Below are 6,000 nucleotides of genomic sequence, written 5' to 3'. Positions count from 1 at the left end.
ACTAAATATGTGAAATAATAATAAAAATAATAATAAAGAGTGAAATTTACGCTGTTAGGTGGTACGACCACCGGATAAGAGAACAGCAGTTTAAAATGCTCTGCTAACATTTGGTATTAGAGCAAGTGAAGCAATGGTTGCAAAACATTGATACTGACAATGTTTGGTTGCTAAAGGCATTCAATACTGAAATAATTGCTTTATAAATACATGAGATACTTATATTCCTGAGATTCCCTTTCCTAATCTGTACAATAATAATATTTGTTTGACAGTGGATACATTTACACACTTTTTAGTTACATTGATATGGAAAGTATTCCACATTTTATTGAACAGTGTTTGTATAATTTAAGTTAAAATTATATCCAATTATGGTGATATTGCAATGAATTTAGAATAGAAACAAAGATTAGTGAGGTTCCCCCCTCCCTACCAACTGTGGGAAATTAGAACACTGAATTACAGCTCACAGAAATTTGCATTTGAAATAGATTACTCACTTCATGGATATTAACATGAATAAAATTAAACTCCATAGAACTGGAAAAAATTAAACTAATGACTTTTTGTGTAATCCAAGTTACTGAATACTTACTGGTACAAGTTTTCATAAGAAATTCACAACAATTTCTTAATTTTCTTTCTTTGAATAGTCTCTGTAGCTATTTACGAAAATACATAACGAGACCCTTTATTAAATAGCTGCTCTGTTTCAAAAAATACTGAAATATTTTTACAAAGTTATACAGCTTTTCAAAATGATATAAAGTGTTCCAAAATTTAAGAGTGGCTTTTAACATAGGTGCTGCATAAATGTATTCTTTAGTAACCTGATTACTTTTGATATATTAAAATACTACATAAAGGATAATGACTCATAACTTTTGTCTTCTGAGATGAAAGAAGGAAAGAGAAGAGAGGAAAGAAAGAAAAAAGAATAGAAGAAAGGAAGGGAGGGAGGGGCTTAAAACATGAAGAATATTTGGAAAATTTTTCTGATTCTGAAGAACTTGGTGCTAAAGCACATATTTGAGATGTTTTACAGATAGTCCTATAGTCAGATTTTAAACTAAATAAAAGGTAATTAATTCTTTAAAACATAAACCTAATTAAATCTGTAAAACATATTAGAACAAATGAAATTATAGCTATCAATGAAATAAAATATTTTTAACACTTTTGATAATGACTTAAGGTGCTTTAATATCTTTATATCATTTCATAGTTAATGTCCTAATATAAGGACAGTATTTTGTGGTAAAATATATAATAGTGACATTATAGGAAACTCTGAAATAAAATAAACTGACCTCTCCTAATCTAATGAATGAATTGAGTGAATAAATGTAGCTCACATTGCTTGGGAAAGGACAATCAAGGCAGAGGGTAAAAAAAAAATTCAGAGATCTTGAGCCATAATATTTTTATCAAAACCTCAGGAAACCTCATTAAAATATAAATAATAAAATTAAAAAAAAAAAAAGAAAAGAAAAATCATGGAATAAGTATTTAATAAATTAGACACATAAAAAGCTAACTTACTTGCAATTAAAGCTGAGCTTCCAGACTAAGACTAGGAAGTAGGATCCAGCAGCTGACTTCTGAAAAAAGTTAGCCAGTGAAAACCTTATGAATAGCAGTGGAACATTGGCTGATATAGTGCCAGAAGATGAGTCCCTCAGGTTGGAAGGCACTCAATGTATGACTGGGGAAGAGTTGCCTCCTCATATCCTCAGAATAGTCAACCTTAATGACGTGGTTGGAGACAAGCTTTCGGGACCATCATTTGCTGATGTGGCATGTCTCAAAATGAGAGTAAACAGCTAAAAATATCCATTAATAATTGGAAAGTGAAATGTATGAAATATGAATCTAGGAAAATTGGAAATCATCAAAAATGAAATGAAACCCATAAACATGGATATCCTAAGCATTAGTGAGCTGAAATGGACTGTTATTGGCCATTTTGAATCAGGCGATCATATGGTCTACTACGCTGAGAATGACAGCTTGAAGAGGAATGACATTGAATTCATCGTCAAAAAGAACATTTCAAGATCTATCCTGAAGTACAATGCTGTCGGTGGTAGGATAATATCCATTTGTCTACACAGAAGACCAGTTACTATGACTATTATTCAAATTTACAAGCCAACCACTAAGGCCAAAGATGAAAAATTGAAGATTTTTACCAACTTCTGCAGTCTGAAATTGATCCAACATGCAATCAGGATGCATTGAAAATTACTGGGGATTGGAATGTGAAATTTGGAAACAAAGGAGAATCGATTGTTGGAAAATATGGCCTTGATGATAGAAATGACACCAGAGATTGCGTGATAGATTTTTGCAAGACCAGTGAATTCTTCATTGCAGATATCTTTTTTCACCAACATAAATGGCAAATATACATGTGAACCTCACCAGATGGAATACACACGAATCAAATTGACTACAGCTATGGAAAGAGACGATGGAAAAGCTCAATATCATCAGTCAGAAAAAGGCCAGGGGCCAACTGCGAAACAGGCCATCAATTGCTCGTATACAAGTTCAAGTTGAAGCTGAGGAAAATTAGAACAAGTCCATGAGAACCAAAGTACAGCCTTGAGTGTACTCCACCTGAACTTAGAGAACATCTCAAGAATAGATTTGACACATTGAACACTAATAACCGAAGACCAGATGAGTTGTGAAATGACATCAAGGACTTCACATGAAGAAAGCAAAACGTCGTTAAAAAAGAAAGAAAGAAAAGACCAAAAGGGATGTCAGAAGAGGTACTGAAACTTGCTCTTGAAAATCGAGTAGCTAAACCAAATGGAAGAAATGATGAAGTCAAAGAGCTGAACAGGATATTTCAAAGGGTGTCTTGAGAAGACAAAGCAAAGTGTTATAGTGACGTATGCAAAGACCTGGAATTAGAAAACCAAAAGGGAAGAACGCTCTTAGCATTTCTCAAGCTGAAAGAACTGAAGAAAAAAGTCAAGCCTACAGTTGCAATATGGAAAGATTCTGTGGGGAAAATATTAAATGACACAGGAGACAACAAAAGAAGATGGAAGGAATATACAGAATCAGTATGCCAAAAATAATTGGTCGACTTTCAACCATTTCAAGAGGTAGCCTATGATCAGGAACTGTGGTACTGAAGGAAGAAGTCCAAGCTGCACTGAAGGCATTGGAGAAAAACAAGGATCCAAGAACTGACAGAATATCAATTAAGATGTTTCAACAAAAGGATGCAGTGGTGGAAGTGCTCACTCGTCTATTCCAAAAAATTTGGAAGACAGCTACCTGGGCAACTGACTGGAAGAGATCCATATTTATTCCTATTCCAAAGAAAGGTAATCCAACAAAATGTGGAAATTATCATTAATATCATATGCAAATAAAATTTTGCTGAAGATCAATTATAAGTGGCTATAGCAGTGCATCAACAGAGAACTGCCAGAAATTCAAGCCAGATTCAGAAGAAGACGTGGAACCAGGGATATCATTTCTGATGTCAGATGGATCCTGGCTGAAAGCAGAGAATATCAGAAAGAGATTTACTTGTGTTTTATTGACTATGCAAAGGCATACAACTGTGTGGATCGTAACAAATTATGGATAATATTATGAAGAATGGGAATTCCAGAACCTTTTTATGCTCATGAGGAACCTGTACATAGATTAAGAAGCAGTTATTCAAACAGAACAGGAGATACTGTGTAATTTAAAGTCAGGAAAGGTGTGTCAGGGTTGTATGTTTTCACCATACTTATTCAATCTGTATGCTAAGCAAATAATCTCAGAAGTTGGACTATACAAAGAACAGGGCATCAGGATTGGAGGAAGACTCATTAACAACCTGCATTATGCAGATGACACAACCTTGCTTGGTGAAAATGAAGAGGACTTGAAACACTGATGAAGACCAAAGACTACAGCCTTCTGTGTGGATTACACCTCAACATAAAAATAAAAAAAAAAAAATAAAGAAATCAAAAATCCTTACAACTGGACCAATAGGCAACATCACGATAAATGGAGAAAAGATTGAAGTTGACAAGGATTTCATTTTACTTGGATGCACAATCAACACCCCTGGAAGCAACAGTCAAGAAATCGAAGTATATATTGCATTGGGCAAATCTGCTGCAAAAGATCTCTTTAAAGTGTTAAGGAGTAAAGATGTCACTTTAAGGACTAAACTGCACCTGACCCAAGCCATGGTGTTTTCAGTTGTTTCATATGCATGCAAATGAGTAAGGAAGACAAAAGAAGAATTACTGCCTTTGAATTATGGTGTTGGTGAAGAATATTGAATATACCATGGACTGCCAGAAGAAGAAACAAATCTGTCTTGGAAGAAATACAGCCAGAATGTTCCTTAGAAGCAAGCATGGAGAAACTACATCTCACATACTTTGGAAATGTTATACTGAGGGATCAATCCCTGGAGAAGGACATCATGCTTAGTAAAGTAGACTGTCAGTGAAAAAGAGAAAGATCCTCAATGAGATGAATTGACACAGTGGCTGCAGCAATGGGTTCAAGCATCACAATGATTGTGAGGATGGCACACAACCTGGCAGTGTTTCGCTCTTTTGTACATAGGATCTCTATGAGTTGGAGCCCACTCTACTGCACCTAACAACAATAGCATTCAGAGAATAAAACAAACAAAAAAATAAAGTTATCGAAAGATTATTGTTGGCAAGAGTGGTTTGAAATTGGCATTGTCATATGCTGTTGGTGGAAGTACGTTGATATATTTTTTTAGAAAACAATTGGTGATAGGTATTAAAATAATTAAAAGGCCAAGGAGTACTTTTTGGCCCAGTGATTCCACTCCTAGGAAGCTATAATAAAGAGATAATTTGAGATGAGCACAAATACAGTGGACACAGACATGCACTGCAGTTTTATTTATAATATAAAAATACGGAAATTTTAAACAGCCTAATAGAAATAATAATTACCATGGATAGCTAAATCCTTTTTTTATGTGCCAGACATTGTGATTAGTGTCTCTTTGTATGAATTATCTCATTCATTTCTTACAAAGTTCACTGGATGTGTAATTAGTGTCTATTTGTTAATTTCCCTACCTTTGAGTGAATAATAGGCCAGATTTTCCCTAGTAGAACTTTGCCATGTATAGCAGCCATGTGATTTAGGAGAACTGACCAAAGCTGTGTATCCAGGGGGCCCTAACGGGCCTGAGCCGATCATTGATTCTCACTGCTTGCTCCCCAAGGGAATGGCCTGAACTGAGTAAAGGTCAGAACTTTTGATCACTGGTTGAGATAGAAATTCTCTCTTTTGCTGTCTTCCTTGCTCTTGCTCTTACTTTTGTTTTTGCTCTGCCTTTTTCTCTCTTTCTCACTCTAACTCTCTCATGCTCTCATCTCTTCTTCTTATTTTACTCTCCCATTCTCTCAATGAACAAAAATAAAATAAATTAAAAAAAAAAAGTAAACATTCATCTTGGGAGCTGTTAGTAGCCATTTTACAACCCAGGAGAATGTCAACCTTAAAATAAAACTGACACCCTAGAAGACAGACCCGAAGACACAAAGAGACAGGTTTTTGGCTTCTGTAATCAGAATTTACTTGTTGAATGAACTAAATTGCTTTTTCAACTTAAATTTCCCTAAGCCTACGGGTGTAGTTATGGCTATACATATGTCATTGTCTCAGTGAGAAGGCAAGAATTCACAGAAAATGATTGCTCCAAGCCACTGTAACGATCATCCCAAGTCACTATGTTTTACCCCTTTCTAGAGTATTAGGGTGGAAACATTTGAGAAGACACCTTAAAGGCCTGTTAAGGCATTTGGACTTTGTCCACAGAACGATGTGGTCAGATTTATTTGTTAGAGAAATCATGGCAGATTAGTGGAGATGCAAACTGAGAAAGGAAACAAAACGGAGTCTGTTGTAATAAGTTGAATTTAATTTATTTTTATTTTACTTCACGCAGGAGGTAAGGGAAATAGGAGGATACAG

The sequence above is a fragment of the Loxodonta africana genome, chromosome 6 (genome assembly GCF_030014295.1).
Source record: "Loxodonta africana isolate mLoxAfr1 chromosome 6, mLoxAfr1.hap2, whole genome shotgun sequence".
In the NCBI taxonomy this organism is placed as follows: Eukaryota; Metazoa; Chordata; class Mammalia; order Proboscidea; family Elephantidae; genus Loxodonta; species Loxodonta africana.
This window is presented reverse-complemented; position numbering follows the sequence as displayed.